The sequence below is a fragment of the Pogona vitticeps genome, chromosome 7 (genome assembly GCF_051106095.1).
Source record: "Pogona vitticeps strain Pit_001003342236 chromosome 7, PviZW2.1, whole genome shotgun sequence".
In the NCBI taxonomy this organism is placed as follows: Eukaryota; Metazoa; Chordata; class Lepidosauria; order Squamata; family Agamidae; genus Pogona; species Pogona vitticeps.
In genome coordinates, this window is record NC_135789.1 from 24,239,293 (window position 1) to 24,264,046 (window position 24,754).

A 24,754-nucleotide genomic window follows, 5' to 3' on the forward strand; every position below is an offset into this window, starting at 1 on the left:
TCACCACCACCTCATTCACAACGGGCAGCAGTGACTACTGCTTGGAAGCCATCCATCGGAGTCTGCTGTAGTTACATCTTGCTTTGAGTTGGGGGTGGACTAGATGACCTCCTGGGTTCCCTTCATCCCTCTCATTCTCACGGGACTTAGCGGCAGAGTGATCTGTCCACATTGTGCTTTCTTCTAAGAGCAGCCGGAAGAAAACTGACGACCTTAATAATAATAATAATAAAAAACCAACTGAATATACTATTATTTAATTGTAAGGTCTAATTCCAGTCAATGAGGACCGATTTCTAGTTAGTGGTGTTTTTATGTTCCCATATTGGTTTTGTGGTGGAATGGAAACTCTAAAAGATGACTCTGTGTTCTCTTGGAAATGGAGCAAACCAGTGAACCGATGTTTTGAAAAAGCACCCTTATTAAAGTCTTGGGAATCTTTTTGACTCGAGGGCAGTCATCTAACCCGCCTGTCAAGCAATCAGAGGGTTCTTAATTGATTAATTACCTACCTTTCCATTGATCAACCAATTAATCAGTTAAAAGGGAGATTAAATCTTTGACAAGCCGTGTGTGTGTGTATGCTTGTATGTGTGTGTGTGTATGTATTTTTCTCCTACTGGCTATAGATTTTGTATGATCGCTCAAAAACTCTACCGGATGATGAATGAGGATTACATATGGAACCCAGTGTTATACCAGCAGCGTATTGATCCTGTCTGCCTATTTTATGTTGTACAATAGGGATGAATAGATCCCAGTTCCCCTCCTTCCATTCTGTTATTGATCGGTCACCTCTCTTCTCGAGAGTTCCCTTTGAATGAGGAGAAAGCCTAAAATGAGTTCTGGGCTTGACACTAACCAGTGGGACATACTGCCTTTTTCTCCACTCACCTGTTTTAATGGGTGGGTGGGTGGGGAGAGTCCCAACAGGAAGAGACAGGTGCTTTCAGATCTGAACTGGGATTGTGCGGGCCACAGTCCACACACTCCGGTGGCCCAGAAAGACAAATTTATCCATTTGAATTTTCTCCCGTATTCCTTCTTTTTAAAATTGAAAGAATTTGGATCCTTTGGAATTTCTACCTCTCCTCTTCCCAAAGGTGTGTAAGCTTCAGGAGGCGACATGACGCTTTCACCCGCTTTTCTTGCGAGATAGGGATGAGGGAAATATAGGAAAGCGGCAGCCAAGTGTTTGGAAGTTGTAAAAAATGTTATTGATGCATCGGTGGCACATGGATTCTGCTCTGGAATCAGAGGTGGAATCTGGACTCAAAGCTGGGTCGGCTGCCATGGGTGTGAGGTGGAGGGGTGGTTCATCTTCAAGGTCTGCCAGCAGAAGAAAAATAAATTAAAATAAAATAGAGGTAGAGAAGAGGAAGGGTGAGGGAGGGTGTTCTTTACACCACCATAATGCAGGTACAAAATTAGGCCAAGGGGACTGTTCTAAGTAATTTCCAGTATTCCTGGCCTAGGATGAGGTTGACTGTCCACACATGCGTGCACGCACACATGTGCACGCATACACACACACACACACACACACACACAGAGATAGAGAGAGAGAGAGAGAGAGAGAGAGAGAGAGAGAGAGAGAGTCCAAGTGCTGTGGCAGGAATTTAAAATCAGGTGGATCAATAATAACATTTTCCATATAAAACTAAATTGTGTGAGAGTTGGTTTATGGGATTTTCTTTGAAGTAAAGATGTGGAAGGTGGGGAAGTATTTGGAGACAGAGTCCGTCTGTCCCCCCTAGTAATATTTCATGATCAAGGAGAAATATTCCTGCTCCTTCAAGCTAGCACTGGGGCAGGAACAGGAAGGTTGAGTGGAAGATAGGCCTAGCTCAGGCTCAAAGGAAGGAAGCTAGGCCTAGCTCAGCCTCGAAGGAAGCTAGGCCTAGCTCAGCCTCGAAGGAAGCTAGGCCTAGCTCAGTTTCAAAGCCTTCCAGGTTGAGGCCTTCCTCTCAAGTGAGCCGCATTTAGTTGTTTGTAAAGTGTCTGTCTGTCAGATGGAGCCTCTAAAAGGGGCTACAAATACTCCAAACAAATTCAAAAAATCCCACCCCTCCTTTTCAGGAAGAATGTACTCGTTAGCTCTTAATGCTTTTCTCCAACCTTGGAGAGGATCCATTATCGACAAAGAATAGCATGTTTTCTCTCTGGTCCCACAAGTATCGAGGACAGCAGATTTACAGCAGGCCGTTTCTCCCAGCTCCCGTTTAAATGGGATATTGACCATTCAGCCTTAATTGTCTGACTTGACTCCTAAATGGCCGTTAGGTGAACTGGCATTTTTATCTTTTTGCCTGCCGGCCCACGGTAATTCACGCTCAAGTTATAGCGGCTTGTGACTGCCCATAAACCAGAGCGTCTTCAAGCCGTTCCGTTAAGGGACAGCTCACCTTCCGGATGCCCTTCCAGGTTTGAAGCCCTTGACTGGGAGGCGTCATCCCACCAGCTTAAATGCTCCAGCTGCTAGGAATGGCCTCTTGGGGACCTCCCCCCCCCATGAAAGCCCATATGGCTGGGGAGCTATTGGCCAGCGCGGTGAGGTTCGCCACAATGAGAGAAGGAAAAAACCAGGCAGTCTGGGAAGACTCTTCCTTCCAAACCTCTCACGATGGATAGAGTTGGGAGACAGCCGAGCAGATCTCTACCTCTCTCAATTATCTTTAATGCATTTTCTCCAGGTCTAATTAGCTTCCTGTAAGGAGAAAAAAAAGAGAGAGAAAATAACCTTCGTTTGAAATGAATGTTCAACTTTCACAAGAGCTGTCCATGTCTTGTCCCAGCTCTGCCACCTCACCCAGCCATGCCAAAATTTTTAAAAAGTTAACTGGAGAAAAAAAATAAAGGATGGTAAATCTGGAAATCTTCAGGGATGTCCGAAGCCTCTGCCACGGCAAAATGCAGTGGTGCTGAATCTAGACTGAGAAAGTGCATTGTCCATCCTTTTCTCCTTGCATTCAGCTTTGGAAACAAGAAACAAGATTCAGATGCTTACAATATGGGAGAACAGGACACTTTAGCCTATGTCCTAAAGATGCCGAAAGCTGGCTACGTGACTCCAGCCATACTGTGAACTTCAGTTGCCCTAAGGCAGATGTCTCCTAGGGATGGGGTTTCTAGATTTATCTGGACTATCAAAATTCTCCGTTCTGGGTGTTCTGCCTAACTGACAGAGACAGGAGCAGCTCTGTATGATGTGTCTTGGGGGGGGTAAAAGCATCAGCTGGAAGACTTTAGCTAGGCCAAGATCTGCCAAGCTTCCTGTTCCTGTCCCAGGATTTGTTGGGACCTTTATTTTTTCTTGAGCAGGGAGCTGAGGAGGAGCTAGGCCTAGCTAAGCTGCAGAGCTTCCTGGTTTAGGCCTTTCTCCCAGGTGAGCCACACTGAGGTGTTTGAATGGTGCCTGCAAGGGAAGTTGAACTTCCAGAATGGAAAATTATGGGTTTTGTAGTCCTGAAGACTACAAAATGGACTGCAAAATGGATGGAGACTAGTATGGATGGAGACTCGTAACATTGCACAGGAGGCAGCAACAAAAAACATCCCAAAGAAAAGGGAATGCAAGAAAGCAAAGTGGCTGTCCAACGAGGCCTTACAAATAGCAGAGAAGGGAAGGGAAACAAAATGCAAGGGAGATAGGGAAAGTTACAGAAAACTGAACGCAGACTTCCAAAGAATAGCAAGGAGAGACAGGAGGGCCTTCTTAAATGAACAGTGCAAAGAAATAGAGGAAAAGAATAGAAAGGGAAAAACCAGAGATCTGTTCAAGAAAATTGGAGCTATTAAAGGAACATTTTGTGCAAAGATGGACATGATAAAGGACAAAAATGGGAGGGACCTAACAGAAGCAGAAGACCTCAAGAAGAGATGGCAAGAATACAGAGAGGAATTATACCAGAAAGATCTAGATGTTCTGGACAACTCAGATAGTGCAGTTGCTGACCTTGAGCCAGACATCCTGGACAGCAAAGTCAAGTGGGCCTTAGAAAGCATGGCTAATAACAAGGCCAGTGGAGGTGATGGCATTCCAGTTGAGCTATTTAAAATCTTAAAAGGTGCCACTGTTAAGGTGCTACACTCAATATGCCAGCAAGTTTGGAAAACTCAGCAGTGGCCAGAGGACTGGAAAAGATCAGTTTACATCCCAATACCAAAGAAGGGCAGTGCCAAAGAATGCTCCAACTACCGTACAATTGCACTCATTACACACACTAGCAAGGTTATGCTCAAAATCCTACAAGATAGGCTTCAGCAGTATGTGTACCAAGAACTCCCTGAAGTACCAGCTGGATTTCGAAGGGGCAGAGGACCTAGAGACCAAATTGCTAACATACACTGTATTATGGAGAAAGCAAGAGAGTTCCAGAAAAAACATCTATTTCTGCTTCATTGACTATGCAAAAGCCTTTGACTGTGTGGACCACAGCAAACTATGGCAAGTCTTTAAAGAAATGGGACTGCCTCATCACCTTATCTATCTCCTGAGAAATCTATACACGGGACAGGAAGCAACAGTTAGAACTGGATATGGAACAACTGATTGGTTCAGAATTGGGAAAGAAGTATGACAAGGCTGTATATTGTCACTTATATGCAGAATACATTATGCGAAAGGCCGGACTGGAGAAATCCCAAGCCGGAATTAAAATTGCCAGAAGAAATATCAACAGCCTCAGATATGCAGATGATACCACTCTGATGGCAGAAAGTGAGGAGGAATTAAGGAAACTTGTAATGAGGGTGAAAGAGGAGAGTGCAAAAAATGGTCTGAAGCTCAACATAAAAAAAACTAAGATCATGGCCACTGGTCCCATCACCTACTGGCAAATAGAAGGGGAAGATATGGAGGCAGTGACAAATTTTACTTTCTTGGGCTCCATGATCACTGCAGATGGTGACAGCAGCCATGAAATTAAAAGACGCCTACTTCTTGGGAGGAAAGTGATGGCAAATCTAGACAGCAGAGATCTCACCTTGCTGACAAAGGTCCGCATAGTCAAAGCTATGGTTTTTCCATTAGCGATGTATGGAAGTGAGAGCTGGACCATAAAGAAGACTGACCGCCAAAGAATTGATGCTTTTGAATTGTGTTGCTGGAGGAGGCTCTTGAGAGTCCCCTAGACTGCAAGGAGAACAAACCTATCCGTTCTGAAGGAAATCAATCCTGAGTGCTCACTGGAAGGACAGATCCTGAAGCTGAGGCTCCAATCCTTTGGCCATCTCATGAGAAGAGAAGACTCCCTGGAAAAGACCCTGATGTTGGGAAGAGTGAAGGGAAGAGGAGAAGGGGACGACAGAGGATGGGAAGGATGGACAGTGTCATTGAAGCTACCATAATGAATTTGACCCAACTCCGGGAGGCCGTGGAAGACAGGAGGGCCTGGCGTGCTCTGGTCCATGGGGTCACAAAGAGTCGGACACGACTTAACGACTAAACATCAAGTCTTGCAGACCCCATTCCTAATGACTCTTTTCCACCCCTAACTGAGGAAATCTGCTAGTACTATTGTATCAACGGCATCAGGCAAGATATTCAGGTGGTGTTTCTACGCAGGGAAGCTTTGGAAGCAATGGCCTTGCCCGGATAACCTTTGAAAGTGGTGACTCACAAGGAGCCCCTTCATTTGCAAACCGACGGAGGGAGCGAAATAAAAGGCGATCACAACAAAAGCGTTGTCTTTTTTAAAAAATCAACCATATGTTGTTATTGGTCTTTGCGAATGTCAAAACAAGGTGACGGATGGCTTCAAAAGCTTGGATTTTAAACCTGCAAACAAGGGGGATGTTTGAAGCCGACAGGACACCCCCAAGGAGAGTGTTCCTCCCTGCTGTTTCAGTACATCTCCATCTGGGCTTTCTCTAAAAGTTATCCCTGGATCTCTGTCTCTAGATTTACCCTGGCAAGGAAAGACATGGAAAGAGTTATCATTGAACACCTCTCTGGAGCATTGGAAACTTGAGGTTTTAGGGTGCCCTGTCCTCTATGGAATTGCTTTCCTGTGCTTCTGCTCCCCATACACTCCATGGGGTAGCACAGGTCCTTTTCGTCTGGGTGGAAAGGATGCATCTGGGAAGGCGTGGATGGTTTATTGGATGCGGCAGGTGAGCGGCCGGCGATAGGGTGGAGGAGGAAGAGCGGCAGGAGAAAGGGGTGGGGAGGGAGGTGAAGATGAAATGGAGAGGGAGAGGAGGACGACGCAGAAGGTGGCGGTGGAGGAGGAGAAAACAGGAAGCGAAGAGGGTAGAGGCGACGGCTAAGGAGGTAGACGAAGAGGAGATGAAGATGGCAAACAGGATGAAGAAGATGGAGGAAGAGGACTTGAAGATTCTTGAGCAAACCAGTGGAGCTCCTGTAGGGGTGTGAAGTGCCTATTGGTCCCAACCCATGCCGCCACCTCCTCTTGCGCTGGACAGGGATGGGAACCAGGGAACCCACCCTCCCTTCCATGTTTACCCCCCTCTGAGCTGTTTTCGGGCTGTTGCGTCTGTGCGCTGTTTGATCCTCTCTCCTCAAAAGTGATGAGTTACTGTTTCTGGTGAGAAGATGGGCTCTGTCTGTCTGTCTGTCCCTCTCTGTCCTCTCTCTTTGCATATCTCTCTGTGTAACAAAGGCAGCTCATCGCAGCAGTCCTTTTGCCCTGTTCCTTTTGGGCTGGGGCTCCAAGGTGGGCCCTCGCCCTTGGCTTCCGACAGACACCTCCACCATCACCCCCTCGGCTTGCCCAGGAACGGAGTTGGCACTCCTTGTTGGACTGCTGCTGCGGCTGCTCCGTACTGTCAAGCCGCCTCTGACTCACAGCAGCCCCCGTGAACGAGCGCTCTCCGAAATGTCCTCTCCTCGACAGCCCTGCCCAGCTCCTGCGGGACCCAAGCCTGTGGCTTCCTTTAGGGAGTCGATCCATCTTGCATTGGGATCTTCCTCTTCTCCTGCTGCCTCTCCCGCCTTGGGACACTTGCTCCCCAGAATCCTTAGGGGATTCAATTTGATCCAGCCCTGCAGCCAGAGATCTCATGGACAAAAATAGTTACCTGGACCTCGCCTGGACCACCCGCCCAGCCTGGAAACAGATACCCTGTGCCTCCCCGCCTTTTCTTTCCCGGAGTCCTGCAAGCAACCAACCTGGGTCAGTCTTGAGGAGGGATCCATGCCTCTCACCAAGGGGGCCCTGTCTGGTCTTTTCCTGCCCTTCTGTGTTTTGATCCATTCCGTTGCGTCAGGCGTTCATCAAGGCTGCTAGCTTCGCTGCGTTCACCCGCCCCGCAGAAGTCCTCTGTAGGTTTCCCAACGAAAAAGGTGATCAGAGACCCCAGGCAGATCTGATCCTGCCACTCCTGAAAAAAAATGGCACAATACGGTTCTTTCCATCGGGGTCTGTCTGTCTGCATTTCCAGCCTCCGTCTCTCTCTCCCCCCCCCCCCGGATACCGCCTCCCACAACTCTCTTCTTTGAAAGCCGACCGCGACAGAAGGAGATCCCTCGGCCCAGGAAACCTTCCCTGCCGCTTCTTTATTACAGCGAGACAAATTAGAAAACAATTTGTCAACACAATTTGTTCGCAGGGAGGAGGGCAGAAGCAGAAAACACACACACACCGCTCATGATTTGAGATTATTAAATTGGTCCTGGTCCAGCAGGAGAAACCTTTCTGGCTTCTTCTATTTTTTCCTCTTTTTTTGGTGGCTGTTCAGGCTGTGTTTCAATGCTAATGCGCTGGATCCATGCCCGGGGCAATTCCTCGGGAGCCGGCAGAATGGCATTTATCGTGCCATTTCTGTTCCCACCAGGTGGTGATGCCAGCAGGAAAAGATATTTCAGCACCTCAGAGGGAGGAAAGACCGCCAGAAGCGTCGTGTTCTTCCCCCCGAATGGAAAGTCAGAGACAGGGCCTGGCTTGAATGAGGATGAAATGTGGCGCTGGCTCTCGCACCCTCTCCCCTCCGGCTTTTGGTCAGAACACACCTGGTTGAAAATTCGGAGGCCATTATGGAACGCCGTCTTTTCCAGATCTGGAATGACCTCAAGGACTTTTGATCTGAAGATGCCAGAGAATCAGGGACATGGAGAACAGGGTCTTTAATGCCATTCTTCTCTCATACAGCACATGATAGTTAAGTAGGCGTAGCAACAACAACAATAATATCCAGAATTTGCATGGGATCACCCCATCATCCCCAGTGGTTATGCAAGGAGAATTTCAGTTTCTGACTTCTTCGGGGCCATTGGATTGATTCTCCATTGCCTGCCTTGCTCCTGCTCTTTGGGGAGTCGTTTTTAGAGGTTGTTTAGGGCTTTGGAAGGAGTGCCGGGTCCTGATTCCAATGACAGTGATCCAGTGGTGGGTTTTGGATCTTAAAGGTTCCTCCCCCACAAGCCCAGGAGAGTTTCAGAATCTGAGAGGATAGGAAACATTTAATTTAATTTAATTTAATTTTGCCCTCATGGGATGATGACATCATTCTATTTGCACAGAGTGGGACGTGACACCAGGGGGATTTTAGCCTCTAATTTCTTCAGGGCTTTCGGATTGATTCTCTGTTGCCTGCCTTGACCCCTACTTTTTAAGAGTCCTTTAGGGCTTTGGGAGGAAAGGGAATGAATAAAATAAAAGTTTGCTGTACCTTTCCATTTATTTGGCTCATTTGATGCCTACTCTACTTCTTTTGCACGAATTTTTACGCGTGCCATTCAGAAAGGAGTGGCCCAAAACCAGCAGCCTCCATGCAATAATTTTGCATGACATATTTTTTCCTTCTTTTTTTCCTGAATTTTTGTTCGAATGTTGTAACCTATACTTACAAAAGTGGTTTCCAAACTACTGTTAGCCACTGAAGGTTGAAGCATAAATTTTATGTATCAATAAATTCCCGCCCCGGTTTTTCAGCTTTCTGGGGAATGACACAGACCATAAAACGCCACAGAAGGAGAAAAGATCACTTTATCTACCATCATGTCTCAATAACGCTTTTGCAGTGTCTGTTCAATGCACCCTTAATTTTATTTATGTATGCATTTGTTCATTTATTTATATCTTATTTATTTATTTATGCACAAGCGTGTTTGGTCCATTTATAAAAGTCCCTTGAGCATCAAATTCCCAGACAGCTGAACCATTTAAACCAATCCCAAACAAATACATAAAGCAGCAAAGGAAAACGGAAGGGTCTTTTAAAAAAAACACAAACCCATGCAATCTTAAAAAAAACAGTAAAGCCTCAGAATCAGCAGTGGTAGCTAGGAATAATTCATAAGGATTAATATCAAGGGGAAGAGGCCGAGAACTTAAAGTTTTAAAAAGGTACATGGAGGAAAAGGTGAAACTGGAAGATTTTTTTACCATCCTGCAAGGTTCATAATGCCACGTTGGGTCGGAGCCCTAGCAAATCAGAAACTGGATTCCTAGCCTCAGCTACAGCTGGCCCACCAAACTGATGAGATTTCCTTCAGCCATTGAGTACAATGGGCCTTACCCTCATTGGGGTGATGGGTGACCCTCTCTGGGTTTTAGTCCGAACTTTAAAATTTATTAACTTGATTTCTTTGTTTTATTGATAGGCCACCTTTCTCCCAATAAGGCCTGCCTTCAGCACGCTCTTTCTAGAGTGCTGAACTTCTTTGCCAGGAGAAGGTTTGGACGCCTGCAAGGTTCGGACAAAAAAAAAACTGGAGTGGAGAATCCACACTGCCAAGGGTTGGAGCCACTGGGCCCAGATTGTTTTGGAAGGGTGACATCCTGATTATGAAGCATCTCCAGTGGCTGTCAGCTTTACAACACACAACGCTGAAGGCTGCTAAATTCTCTCCCCCCATTCCATCCATCATATCATAGAAATGAGACGCCAGTAATATGTGCCTACAGTTTCAGCTAATTCCCTGGTGTCTTTTTGACTGTTCGGCATGACGTTTCTCTTGTTCTCTAGAGCCTGTAAGGTTTGCATTTCCCCCCTCCCCGTGCAATTTCTGCTATCATTTCTTAATTGTCTGCCCTATTTCTGTGCAGTCCTCTCTGTCAATCGAGTCTTTTTTCCCCCTTTCCCTTTTAATTCTTATTTCTGCTGTGCAGCCTCTCGGTCCATTTAAAAGCATCCAGCGTATTCATCCGCATGGTAGGGGAACTGCCCTACATTCTGCCGAGCCTTTCTTGCGCTGAACGATGGCTGTTTTAAAAATAATAATAATAAAAGCCAATTTACCATTTCTTCTTAGCTAATTTCTTTGGCCTCTCTGAAGCTTTGCCTCTCCTGTTTGGGGGACTGCTGCTTCTCCTTTCTTAGAAAAACCTTCCTTCATGCTAGCGGCAAGGAAAGAAGTGATCCGCTCCGCGTTTGGGTACGAAACACTCTTGGTCGGATCCCACTGGACTTGTAGGCAGACCAAAGCATTATCATCCTATAATCCTTCTCTCATCCAAAAAATACACGCCCAAATGGATGTGTAAGGAGAAATAGCTCAGGAAACACAAGACTTAAAAGGAAGAGTGAACAGCATGAAAAAAAATACAATCTACAGAGAGAAACGACATGTAAATATATGTATGTATTTTCATGCTGACATTTGGGGGAGAGGAAAAAAGCCATTCCAATGGAAATACAGTGAAATGAACTTGTGCTTGATGTTAAAATACCATATATATTTATTTGGTGCTTATTTATGTTATTCTGTCCTGTTTTTCTACTGACTGAGAGACCCACAGGAGTGCTTCCTCCTTCCTCCACGCTCCAGGAGAACAAACCATCGAAGATGCTGCTCACTGTAGTTCTTCATGAAGAAGAAACAGTTCTGAAATGCTGGCAGAAAATCCATCGTCAAAGTGAGAGCCGTGGGGTGTGTTACGATCACATCCCCTGCGGTGCTGGACGACGGGAGTAAAAAAAGGCGCATTTGGGAACCCCAAGCAGGAAAGCTGTTTGCCAATTATTTTTGAAGGCTTGGGTCCCAAAAGCGACGGTCGGAGTCACTGTCCACACCCCCGACATCATCCCCGCCAGGAGAGCTCCCGCGTCGGGAGAGGCCGAGCCATGTGCTCCGTGTTTCAGTCCAAACATTCAAGCAGCAATGCAGGGGAGCCAAGCCGATTTGGGAGAGGTGATTCGCAACCTCGGGCAAAGCTTGTCAAGTTCGGGCCGAAATCCAGGGCGGACTCGCAGCCCTGCAGATTTTGGAACCATTGGTTCCAAGCAGACTGGATGGCAAGCGCAGACGCCCTTGTTCATTCATAAATCCCTACACATCCAGAGACTGCAAGAAAGAAGAGCCGTGGGGGAGAACAGGAAGCTTGGGTGGAACTAGGCCTAGCTCAGGCTCAGAGCTTCCCAGTTGAGGCCTTTCTCCCAGGTGAGCCGAATTTTGGTGTCTTATCGGTGCCTGGCTCCCTAAAGGAACCCATGGGTCTGAGTCTACAAGAGCTGACTCCCAAAATGGGGGATGATGGGATACTTTCACGTTTTTGAAACTCAAGAAATAGGTGCTCCTGAACGCAACCCACCCCTCAAGATTCTTTCCCTGAAAACTGTCAGAACAGTGACCCTTCCAGGTGGAAAACGGAAAAAAAACGATGTTTCCCTGAAACTGAAGGAGTGAAAATTCTGTCTTCAAACCCGTCCAGCTTTCCTTTGCTGGGCAGGAAAGGTGGCGCATAAGTTTTCGCAGTAACTGACGAGACCCCCGCCCAACTCTGCAAAACGAAACAAGGTGTTCGGAGGAAGGAGGGCTGACCCGAGGGGAGCCGCGGGGCGAAAGCCGGCACAGACAGATCCGTCTTCGAGTTGCGAGAAACCAGAATAAAAGATTTGATTTCTTTCCTCCCCGCCCCTCTCTTTCTCCTTTAGCTCCTCTCATGTCTTATTTATGATTCTATTGAAGAGGACGAGACGTGGGTTGAATAAAGGCAAGAGACTGGCATGCGAATGACTTATAGCAGGAGCAAAAATTTCAGGAGGGCGTCGGACCGACTCTGGCAGAGGAAATATGAAAAGAAACGGAAAACAGGAAAGTTTCTGCAACCCTGGGCTGGCACGATGCGGTGTCACGGCATGATCACAGACAATCCAGCAGCTCAGTGGCAAGTGTCGGCACAGTGTACCGACTAAACTCGCCTGCTAAGTTGTGAACGGGCCCCCACTTCAGCAGGTATGCATTTGCCAGCGGGAACATCTGTTCTCAGATTTCAAATCACGAGGGGCTATTCCACGGCCAGGTTGAACGGGGATGATGGAAACCATGCGGGGTTCCAGATGAGAGCAGGTTGTCCTTGAAAGAGGCCCTCCCTGAATTCTTCCTAATTTCTTCATTTCCTGTTTTTATTGGGTCGGGTGTGTGTTAAATGATGGCCCTATTCGGGCGTTACCTATTAGTTTAGAGGTAGAGGAGGTCATCCTGTCTGTCTTCCATGCTGAACACCCGAAAAGATACTACGTTCTTCAGACTCATCATCCTCCATGCAAGGATAATTAATGGATTGGTGCATGGTGCTAGGACCTCCCTCTCTACCCGTGGTGGGTTTATCCTAACACGCAATGCCTGAATAGGGATAGTTTGACCCTGAATAAGAATAAGAAGCTGAGCTTTTCCAGGTAAATTATAATTAGAGCTGAAATAACTCACGTGTCCCAGAGAAGCAATTTGGACAGGGTTTGTGCCTGAGAATTCAGCCTCGGAAATAAAAGCCATGATTATCTCTCATGGACCAATCGGAAAACAAAGCAAGCTAACTTGCAAATGATGACAGGTGAGAAAATGCTGTCAGAGTTAAGGAATTCTCTTTTCTAATAATGGGTGGTTTATAATGTAGGGTTTGGTGGCCCACCTTTTCTCAAACCCTCTTTCCCCAAATTTTTTTTGCCTCTCATTCCTATGTTGTATTTGCCGACTCTACTGATCATTCAGCCCATCCTCCACTGTTAATTATTCTTTGTCTATTTCACTGCCTGATGTCCTAGATCCATAGTTTCAGATCTTGCTTTCTCTCTGGAGTCGAGTTATGAATTCCTCTTAGCTTATTCCAAAGAAAGATGCGAGCTCTTAAAAAAAAGTTCTATCCATTTCTAAAGACATTTGCCAATTTTACTAGATGTTCTTAGGCTAAAACTGCCCGAAGCGTTCGTCACTCCTTGTGCTGGCCAGGATTTCTAGTTGTTGTTGTCCAAGAACATCTGGGGACTCAAGGTTGGGAACGGCGATACTACACCGGGCTTGCTTTTAATTACGTGATCAACGAGCAAATATCTGCCATTTTTGTGGTCTTCACGGTGAACTTAAATAAATAAATCTCAACTCCTTTTCATTCTGTTTTTGAAGATCTTCACCAATGTTGGAAAGTGTTGATCAACTCCCAACAAAATCTCTCACTTACAACCCCCCAGGAAGTGACATCCTTGCTTTTCTCATGGAAACATAGAATAATGGAGTCGGAAGAGGCCCAGAAGATGATCGAATCCAACCCCCTGCTCAAGGCAGGAATACGAATCAGAGCAGAATTTCTCTTGAAGGCCTCCAGCGTTGGAGCGCTCACCACCTCCCGTGGTCATGGGCTCCATCGTCGTACTGCTCTAACCGTTAGGACGTTCTTCCTGATATTCAGCCTAAATCTGGCTTCCTGTAGTTTGAGCCCATTCTTCCATGTCCTGCATTCTGGAATGATGGAGAGCAGATCCTGCCCCCTTCTCTGGAGGACGACCTTTCAAGTCTTCGAAAAGGGCTATCCCATGAGAAACTGCGGTCTAGGATGGAGAAAGGCATTGGGGGGGGGTGTTTCTCAGACGTTGTTTCTCAACATTTCTCAGACGTTGCCTCTTTCCGTGGAGGAACCTTCTCAGCTGACCTTCAAGGGGAAGAGGGGAACGGACCTGGGGTGTGGTGCCACAGAGACACAAATCCGTGTTGTCAGATTCTAGGGGAAGGGATTTCTCACAGGTACGTGAGGGCGGATCCAGAAGGAGAGAGAGAGAGAAAGAGAGAGCTGGCCCGCTGCCACCACGCCACTATGGATGATGTGCCTGGAGTGTTGCGGCTTTCCTGGGGAACTCATTTCATCTCAGAGAGATGGGGGGGGAAATACACCCTCCCCGCTGTTTGAGATTCAAAAGCAGGACTACCTAATTCAATTAAGCTGCTCGTAATTTCAGAGCCACCACCGTGGCAAGCTGCCTTTCAGCAGTGATGGTCTGTCATGTACCTAGGAAGACGGAAAGATGGGAAGTCATTTCCCTTCCCCCCGCTTGAAGCAGGGGGGAGAAAGACAGGACAGGCCTTGGTTTTTAAAGGTTTTGAGTTGTGTGGGGGGGGGAGTCTTTTCTTTGCTCCCCATTTCCACAAAGCATGAGCCAAGCCAAAACCGGCCAGGGATGGGGGGAGGGAGCTTGAGTTTTGCTGTCCAAAAATTGACCCCGCCAGCTGATTTATCCACAAGATCCTTGAAAAAGGTTGATGGAGGGGGGGGGGGGGAAACAGACCAGGCTCGAGTCTTCAAGGAAGGGGTTAAAATGCAATAGATTTTAGAAGACAAGGACACCCCACCCAAAGAAATTGTGATGAGAATATTTCTATTTCTATCAAATTTTCAGTCTCTCCAAAACCCTCAATACTTTTCATAACTGCTGCCCTTGTTTCCTAGTTCGGCCAAATAAGAGAGAGACAAAGAGTGAGCGAAACAGACAAACAGATGTCCCAGTAGGTTTGTTTGGTTTGGTTTGGTGACCTAAGGAAATCAGGAAATCACACAGGGGCACCCTGTTACATCATAACACCGCATAGCCAATTGCATTAGTTATATTCCACTTAGGTTAATGTTTTCACACTTTCTGAATATCTTATATATTGGAGGGGTGTGTGTGTGTGTGTTGCTGGATAGCTCAGTGAATTGGGTCGCTGGCTGCGGAGCCAGAGGTTGGGAGTTGGATGGTTCTCCCGGGAGGAGAGCCAGCCTGGGTAGCCTTGGGCAAGCTGCACAGCGATCCCAGAGCCCCTCTAGAAAAAGGAAATTAGCCAAAACATTTCTGAGTATTTTCTACCTGGGAAACATTCCCCCCCACCTCCGAGACAGCTCCTGTTTCACCAGCCGTCTCTAACTGCAACTCCGCAGCCATGAGTGATGCCCGAACAGGGTATAGTTTTTCCAGTTCACTTTGGCTGCCAGCTCAGCTCTTCCACCCACGTAAGCGGCAAATTGCAGGCAGTGAGAATCATTGCCGTCAGTAATTTCCCGGCTGAAACAAGCGAGCGGCGAATAAGGCATCTCTCAAGGATAAAGCCATTCCTGTCCCCTTCCATGAATCTAAAATTCTGTCTTCCCTCGACTTCAGCCTTTCTTCCGACAAACCCTTCCTCTTGGTCCAGATTCAAACGGGCCCCTGTAAAGTTTGGACTAAAACCCAGAACAGATTCCCCCGCGTGCCCAGCATCAGGGCCACCAGCAGTCGCCTGGCAGTTCTTTAAACTCACAACATCATTGGCCTTCTCTTTCTGAATGGACAAATGTGAACTCAGAAAGGGAGCACTGGACTCAACAGGGTTTGAGAAAATCCCAGCGTTTTACATGAATTTTGTATCTGAGATGGTGTTTAACTGGGCAGCTGTCCCTTTACTTACTTGTCTACAGGAGTTCCCAGGGCTGGCTCCCACCATGTCACGTGCAAGAGGGTCTGAAACTTGCCTCTTTCTAAACGAAGCGAATTATATTGAGACCCTCGTATCTGTGGCAGATTGGTTCCACTATCGACAGTGGATGCCTGAAACTGGATACGAGGGAACTCTATAGAGAGCATACAAGAAGGGTGGGACAAAAGCCACAAGGGAGCACCTTTGTATGTTGCATATAGAGCTGCAAGAAGCCATGGGTAAGTGAAGATGTGGATACCGATCCTGTTGATACGGTGGTCCTACAGTACTTTTGCGTTCAGTGCCTGAAAACTCTGCTGTCTTTCTGTGGATGATACACTCTCTTTGGATTGCAGCTAAAGCAGTGGGTCAAGATTTCCCACCTGGTGTTTGGTCCCGAAGAATGGCTTGGGGGTGGTTCCCCACCCCCACCCACACACCTGACACACTCTTAAGGGTTTGAGAAAACAACACCAACGCGAGGGGGATCCCTGAACAGGATCAACCCAGTCCCGGATGCCACATGATTCTGCGCTCCGGCCCCATAGGGTCCAAAGCTCACTGTTCCCTGTATTTCTGCTCGAGCACAAAAAGGGAACGAAGGTGGTGGTGGTGGTGGGAGAATGAGACCAGAAAGTGGCGTTTGCACTTCCATTTCTTTGGAATCCTGTCGCTGCTAAAATCCCTTTTAAAAATGAAGATGCTCCTAATCCCAGTGGGACAGGCTTGAGAGCATCGGTGCCTTCCAGGCTCAAGCAGATTCCCCCCCTCGGTGGATGGGTAGGAAAAAGCCACATTAAAAGGGGGTGGGGGAAATGGCATCGTTTTCCCAACCATCCGGCTCCCAGCAGAACTGAGTCAGCCTGTAAATTCAATTCCAGTTATTCTGGGGTCACTTTCCCCCACTCATAGGCAGGCGGCTCCGTCCATAAGGCTCGCTCCAGAGGGGCGATTTCCTCTCTACTCCGTCCGAGACGCTCCGGATCCTCTTGACCCCTGGGCTCCTCCAAGGAGACCGTGGGGTGAATCCTACCCAAGATCTCCTCAAATGCTTTGAGGAGCACATGGGGTTGCGGGTCCAAACTTGGAGAAGCCTTAGAAGGACGGATGGGCCGCGCTCGCCTTAATGCCGTTAGCATTTCTGCGGTCACAGCCAGGCCGCGATGCCGGATTAAGAACGAGCTAATCAGCGATCATCATCTTTCAGGGTAATGGACACATTAAAGTGAAGGGGAAGAGGCTCCTACCCCTGGCTCGGGCGCTTGCCTCAGCCTGTCGGGCTGTAGAATCGATGAGACGGGTGCATTGATTTGCTCTGGGAAGGGGGACTCAGGCACAGTCTCCGGAGATCACAACAGACAAGTTGCTAACCCAACAAGAAAAATCCGGGGCTGGCTGGTTGGAAGGCGCTTCTGGGCCCATGGCCGGATTCCCTCTTCTCTCCTTTGCTTTCTTTCTTTCTCTTCTTGCAAAAAACTTGCCCGGATGTTGGGTCCGTCTTTAGCTGAATCCGGCGGGAGCGTCGGGTGCAAACGAAGGATACATGCAGTCTTTATACAAATAATAACGGTAGGGGTGGTCGTCGTCATCATCTTAGAATGGCAGAGCTTCAAGGTCAACAAAAGATCATCACGTCCAGCCCCTGCCGAGGAGGCCCAGTGGGGAATCGAACTCCCAACCTCTGGCTTCAAAGCTAGGGACCAAAACTACCTAGCAGTTCTATACTAATTATGAGAAGGCAGAGCTGGAAGGGAGACGATGGGTCATCCAGTCCAGCCCTGTCAATCTGCCACCGTGGGGGAATCAAACCCCCGGCCTCTGGGTCTGCAGCCAGAGGCCTAAACCACTCAGCTATCCAGGGCACCACGGGCTGAATCAGGGGCGTGTCTCTGGCTTGGGGGGGGCAACCAAAGGGCAGAATAAGTTGGGGCTACTTGAGGTGTGGTTTTCCATCTTCATTCAGACTGGATTCATATTACAGGCAAGCTGTTTTGGGCTAAATATTAACAACATCCTGGTGTTAGGCGCTGCTTGATGGCGAAATGGACTGCTCTGGAAGATGGCAAGCTCTCCTTCTATGGAGGTTTCTAAATGGAGGATGGGCGCGTTGGAGTTTTTGCAACCTCGCAGGCGGCCTCTCGTCATTGTGTCTGGGAGGGACCTTTCTGTGCTCAGGTGACTGTCAATCCCTAACAGCACCGGCCAATCGAATTCAAAGAGAGACCCGCCTCTCTGCTCAGAGCTCCCCACCACCCCCCTTTGTCTTTGTTGGAGCCCATCAGTTTGTTGAAAGCAGCAAATCTGTTGAGGCCTGCTTGTCGCAGACAGCCATGTTTGTTAGTTTGCTGTTGGGTATGTTCCGAACCGTAAGTAAAGGACACGGTTTTTATTCGTTCTTCTTCGAACGTCTCAGAGGGAGTTATTGAGACTGTGAGTGCTAGTTGATGAGAGGAAAGAGGTGGACTCCTCCGGGGAACGTCCTCTGTGAATCCCTGAAATGAGACGAAATGCCTCCACAAAAAAATATATATTGCCATGCAGGCCTGCTAAATTACACAGAGGGCTGGTTTTAAAAGGGAATTTGTTTCTTTGTTTCTAAGGGGGAAACTTCTTGTGATACATCTCTGCTGCGGATTGTGCCCGGAGAGAGAGAGAGAGAGAGAGAGAGACCTCCGAGTAATTTTGTTCAACAGCAATTATGTCCTGCGTCATTATGAGCATTCACAGCGCTGACATTTTGCCGATCGCTCAGCGCGTGACCTTTCGTGGCTGGGAAATGAAACAACGCCTCAGATTTTGAACGAAGTTGGTCCCGAGGAAGAAGTCAAAGCCACGTCTTTCTGCTCTTCCCCGAAACACGAAAAAGGACCTCCCAAAGAAATACAGATTATAACTCAGCAATACAGAGCCTGCTTCCATGCCGAATATCCCAAAGTGAAATCCCAGCATTTCCAGTTCAGAACGTGGGTACAACTAGATACAGGTAATTTAGTCTTTTGTAACTAGTTACTTTGGCCAGGAAGTAATCTAATTAGTAGTTAGCGTTATTTCTTTTTGATAGAACAACACCTGTGTTACGTAGCTATCATGGCAAGGCCGTGCTACATTCAAAAGCTACATTTAGAAAGCATTAAAAGACATTTATGGAGTTAATTTGATAGTGGTTTTTTTTTTTCCAAGTTTAATGCTTTTCTGTTCCCAACAGTAAATAGCTAACTGAAGAAGCACCTGCTCACCAGATAAAACTATGAATTTGGCTACAATGGGCTCCTTCTACCTGGTGAATAAACTAAATTATAACTATTGCTTGCCCCCCAATCCGGAAGAAACGTCACATTTCAGGAGCAATTCATGGGATGAGGTGGGGGGGTTGCCGTCACAGAGTAATTAGGAAGCCCTTCGTTTGGAGTCTGGGACGGAAAATCCCAGTCATGCTTGGAAGGGAAGATCCCTGAGATCACGCCTCCCAGCTGACTTTGCCACCTGAGTCTGGATGGCCTTCGGCTTAAAATATCGCTGTGGCATCTTTCTACTAAAGAACCCAAAGGTGGTTTGCAATATTGAAAGAAGTGATGCTAAAATCATAAAGGATCACAGATATTTAAAAAGCATTGGACAAATATCCTATTAAAGCTCATAAATAAGAGCAATGTTAAAAGCTCAAGACAAAGAACAGAATAAAATAACCTCTGGGACAACCCGTCCTTTAAAGGAAAGCCTGCCTGCTTGTGGAAGGAGAGCCAAGACAGGGCCTGGATGGCCTCCAGTGGGAGGGAGTTCCACAGTCTGGGAGCAGCCACAGAGAAGGCCCCGTCCTGTGTCCCCACCAAACGCAATCCCCCGGGGTTTGGTGAGGTTTCTTTACTGACACGTCTGTGCAAAGAACGGATCAGCTCCCAAGGGTTGTAGTGGCAGTCAACTTGATAGTTGCCCATCATCCACACATTTAGCATCATCCAGGCTCATCAGGCACATGGGTCAGTCGGTCCATCTTCCACACTCTGGTGAGATACATTGTGAGCCCACTGAAACATTAAACCCACGATGGTTCAGTTTGTATTAGTTCTTCTGCTTATTAATGTTGTGCTTTCCTTTTTCCGTGGAAGCGCCCCCTCTCCAAATAGCTTGTTGTGTGGCATAATCTACGTGGCCCCCCGACAGCCAGGGATTGCCCAGGAGGCTGAGATGGAAGCCGTGCAGGTTGATGATTTCAACGTTGGTGTGCCAGTGAATTTCCTCCGGGTTTTAGTCTGAACCGAAGAGAAGGGATGCAAAATGTGGAATGCCACCTCCCAAATCAGTTCAGCACCTCGGACAGCTCCTTTATGGTTTAAACTAAATCCTGGAGCAGATTTCATCCCCCACTGACATTGGAGCCTTTTAGCCTTTACTGGTGTTGGGCTTCCCTAGCAATCCTCCACCATCTGATGCCTGAGCGGGTTTCTTTCCTTTATTTAATGTGAGACCCAGTTCGGCTTGTTTATTTCTTTCCTCCAGCTCATTCCTTTCCCGTGGAATGATACGGATTTAAATTACAAGCAACAAACCCTTCCTCCACTCCCCCACTCTCCAAAACTCCTGGCCATGGAGTTTATAGAAATTAACTTACCTTTATATATTCTAAAAGGCAATTCTTTCTGTTCTACTTTTGTTACCGGAAGAAATAAACTGAATCCATCTTGCAACGAAGAAGACCTTACCTAATAAAAGCATGCTTTATTGTGCTTTGAGGTAAACCCAACGCAAAGAATTTGCAGAAGAGGTGGGGGAGAAAAAAACCCATATAAGCAGATTAAATTTAAATACAATATAGTTATCTCATGCCAGCTGACTCATGCGGCGTGCCAGCGTGTGGCAAAACCCAACAGAAGAAAAGGTTGCAATAAACAGAATTATTTAATACCTCCTGAATACCTTTTCCATAGTTACAGACTGTAAATAGGAGGGTGGAGGCAGGTTTTATTTGCTGGAGAAATGTTGGACATTTTCTTTGCTTCTTATCAAATTCTCCCAGTCTTGGTTGTGATTATGAGCCATCAAACCACCTCTAATTTACGGCAACCCTGTGAAAGAGCAGTGTCCCAAATGCCCTCTGCTCAGCTCTTGCTGACTCGATCTCGTGGTTTCCTTGATGGAGTCCGTCCATCTCACATTCGGTCTTCCTCTTTTCCTGTTGCCTTCCACCTTTCCAAGCATTATTGTCTTCCATGCCCTTCTCTTTACTCCCAAGGTGGCCGACGTAAGGCAGCCTCAGTTCCAACAATTTCAGCTTCTCAAAAGAAGCCCATTTACTGTAGGTGTAATATCCGCTGACTCGCTGATCCGTTGCCTGAAAATGATAAATAAATTTAAAAAAAAACACAGAAATATGTATTTATATGAATTTCCAGGGCCTCTTTAACAGACTTGGCTACTAGAGTGATCCAGAGACCATCCAAGGTTTCTACCACCAGCCAGCTGAAAGCATCATCTGGGGATCAGAGCTATGGAGGCATCAAAGACGAAGGATTAAGTTTTGTTAAGAGGGTTGTGTCCGTTCCCTCTTGCGAGGAATTCACAAATTCCTTCATATTCAGGCAGGAAAGAATTGGAAGGAGGGAACTGAACCAAGAGTTCAGCTTCTGAGAAGGAAGATTTCAGCTGAACCTTGGAAACAACTGCCTGACCGTAGCAGCCATTCAAAAAAGTGGAACCGATGGCTTCTGAAGGTGGTGGAACAGAAGTCGGGCGACCGCCCGTCGGGGATGCTTGAAGCCATGATCTTCTTGCTTTGTCAGGGGTTGGTGTAGATGGCCCTTGGGAAGCCTTTGACCTCCACAATTCTATGATTTCAATAAATGTTTGAAGGTTTCTGGTTTTTTTAAAAAAGTCATAATAATGTCTCTGTTTAGAAGCCTGCTTGAATGTTAAGAAGAGGCCTTTCTCTCAGTCCGGCCATCCTCACATCTGATGGGGACACAGGAGAGAGCCTTCTCTGTGGCTGCTCGCAGACTTTGGAACTACCTGCCACTGGAAGCCCGGCTGGCCCCATCTTGGCTCTCCTTCCGCAAGCAGGCCAAACCCTTTCCCTTCAGGCAAGCTTCCCCTTTAGGGTCTGGCTGCCTGAGTGGAGTTTTTAAATGGATGGTTTTAACCTTTCTGCTTTGAATGTTCTTTTGGTGGGTGATGCTTTTGTTTGCTGTCTTTTCATTGAATATTTAATTCTTTGAAAATATTTATATACCTCCTATTTTCAACTTTCAGGTACTGTCTTTTAGTGATGCAAGCCACCTCGGGTCCCTTTTAAGGAGAAAGACCAGGTAAAAATGTTTTAAATAAATAAATATTAAATAATGCTTTAGACACGGACTTTCCTGGATTTTTTTAGGGGTTCATCTAGATGACCCTCGGGAATTTTGTGATTCAGTTTTGTGATTCAATGAATGCTTAAATATTTCTCTTTTGTTAGTCGTGTGTATCTTATATGTTGTGCCATAAGAGAAAAGATGTCATAATGGTTGGAGACTGGAATGAGAGTATCCGACAGTGTTCAAGATGTGTGCGCTTTGTTTTATTTTGCTTTTTGAGGAGGAGATTTGACCTTGCTCCAAGGACGGGAAGCCAAATTCTTCCCCATCATCTGCAACATCCCAGTTCCTGAAAATGCGGGCTGTTAAGCAGCCCATTGGAGGACAAATACCGGAAGATGCTCGCCGGGCTTACGAAAACCTTGTTAAAATCCGAGGCTGTTAAAATCTACAACCTCTCGCCGGAACGTCCGCGACTTCTCTCCTGCAGCTCATCCTCCCGGCAATATTCCCCATCAGTTTGACATTACAGTGAAGTCTACTTACCCAATTAACCGCGGCGCTCCCACTCCGAGCCGGGCTGTGCCGAGGCACGGTTTTTACAGATGCTCACATTTATCTGGAAGTGTATAGTTAGAAAAAGAGCAGGTCGAAAAGAGGGATGTTTGCAGAGGGAAGACAAAAGGGGAATGCCAACGGGGAAGCCATTTTGCATACGCGAGAGGCCTCCGGTTGACGTGCCCATTTGTTTCACGCGCTAACCACCTGGCGTGGCTTCCATCTGACCCCGAAGCCCATTTCCCCCCCCCCGGGAACCTGGCTCTGAGTTGCGCTGGTAACATACAAAACGTCACCTTCCATGAATCAAATTTATCTTGTCGTTGGTTTCTCATCAGCGCCTGGAAGCCTTTCGGTTTTCTGGACTGTGATTCCCCCCAGAATCTGGCCACTCTGCTAGCAAGGGGATTCTGGGTGGTGTTGCCTCCAGAAGAAACCCTGCCAGGCCCTGAAAGAAAGCCCGGGCGTGGAGGCAATCAAAGAGGAGGAAGAAAGTGAGTGTGACATCCCATAACCACAGTGGTTCTCCAGCTGGGGTCTGCCGATGTTCTTGGACTGAAACTCCCCCAAATACCAGCCAGGACAGCAAAGGGGTGAAGGCTTCTGGGAACTGTGGTCCGGGAACATCCGGGGACCCCCGTTTGAGAACCCCTGCCATGATCTACAATATGATCCCCCTTCGCTGAGCTGTGAACGGGAACCCCCCCCCCCAAATTCAGAGAAACATGCAATCCAAAATATCATGATATTCCAACCCGTATTAAATTAAAATCACTTGAAATATTGGACCCAGTAAAACACTGTCCAGGGAAGCATGAGGAAGAAAACGAGAGGTGTCCGAGGATAGGTTTGGTGGACCTGCAGTTCCAAGGTTAGAGGACAGGTAGGGTAAGTGACAAATTAAAGTCATTTTTGGCCTTGATATATATTTTTGGGACTACAAATCCCATAATTCCTCATCTGGGAGTTGTACCTGACTAATACACATCTTAGAGAGACACAATGTGGCTCGCCTGGGAGAAAAGACCAAAACTGAAAGCCTGAGGCTTAGCTAGGCCTAACTTCCTGTTTTAAAAGAAAGCTCCCAGCTAGCACTGGGGCAGGAAGAGGAAGCTTGGGCAGACCTAGGCCTAGCTGAGCCTCAAGGAGCTTCCAGTTTAGGCCTCCCCTCCCCCAGGTGAGCGACATTTAGGTGTCCCGAAGATGTGCATAAGTCAGATAAAATTCCCAGAAGAAATCCCTTTGTCCATCAAACGCCTGGATGATGCCGATCCAGAGCCGTGAGCTTGACTGACAAGGGGGAATCAATGCACCCAGGGGGGCTCGGGATCGATGGCTGTGCTGTTTGTGGAGGAGGTAACAATAGACACCCCTGTCAGTCGATTGATAAAACGTAGGTTTGTTTAGCAGACGGCTGTGCTGTCGCCTGAGAAGCTTTCTTCAAGGGAAGTTGCTAAAGAGAATTTGGGGTGGCTGTCCTTCCTGATACCGTTGCTGCCGGTTTTGGCTAGCAGGAGCTTCCTGAACTGCTCCTGCAGGAGTGGCTTCCGAGTAGACATATATGTGACTACCATGTATGGCTGGGAAAGACTTTAACATTCACCCCACTATATGGCACTATTGGGGGGGGTGTCTATTTAGCTGCAGTCGGTCTTGTTGTTCTGTGTCGCCAGGCCACCTCGGGGCGACCCCATGAATGAGCGACCTCCAAAAGGCCCCCATCTTCAACGGCCCTGCTCAGCTCTTGCAGACTCAAGCCTCTGGCTTCCTTAAGGGGGTCGGTCCATCTCATGTTGGGTCTTCCTCTTCTCCTGCTGCCTTCGACTTTTCCCAGCATGATGGGTCTTTTCCATAGAATCCCGCCTTCCCAAAGGAGGACAGCCTCCGTTTCCACATTTTTTGCCTCTGGAGATCATTCAGATTTGATTTGAACTTAAGACCCACTTGTTCATCTTTCTGGCACTTCAGGAGATCTGCAAAGTTATCCAGCACCCCATTTCAAACAAATCATTTTTCCCCTCTAATCAGCTTTCTTCCCTATCCAGCTTTGGTGATTGGAAATTCAAGAGTGCTGATGGTCTTGGTCTACCTCCTTCCACTTGATCTTTTCTAATTCCTTCATGGTTGTCCTTCCAAGTCTCCTTCATCTTCTGATTTCTTGTTTATCGTCTCCATTTGGATTGACGATTGAGCGGATCTGTACCAAATCTCTAACTGTTTCAATATCTTCATTGTCAACGCTAAAGTTGAGCCGTTCATCTGTATTCGTGCTTTGGGACTTCTTCACGTTCAAGTCCAGTAGCTA

The 24,754-nt window shown here is 47.2% G+C and overlaps 2 long non-coding RNA genes across 2 annotated transcripts in view; one reads left to right on the top strand and one right to left on the bottom strand.

The window, feature by feature from the left end:
* Nucleotides 1-619: 619 nt before the first annotated feature.
* On the bottom strand, nucleotides 620-22,952 carry LOC140701731 (uncharacterized). The gene is made up of 4 exons (XR_013538106.1): nucleotides 22,438-22,952; nucleotides 7,133-7,344; nucleotides 2,661-2,707; nucleotides 620-1,329 (listed from the first exon to the last, which is right to left on the bottom strand). It is a non-coding gene; the product is annotated as an uncharacterized LOC140701731 (long non-coding RNA).
* Nucleotides 21,845-24,754, top strand: part of LOC140701734 (uncharacterized) — a 34,289-nt gene continuing 31,379 nt past the window's right edge. The window contains exon 1 of the long non-coding RNA XR_012080676.2: nucleotides 21,845-21,903. This is a non-coding gene — a long non-coding RNA (uncharacterized LOC140701734). The remainder of the gene's footprint in view (nucleotides 21,904-24,754) is intronic.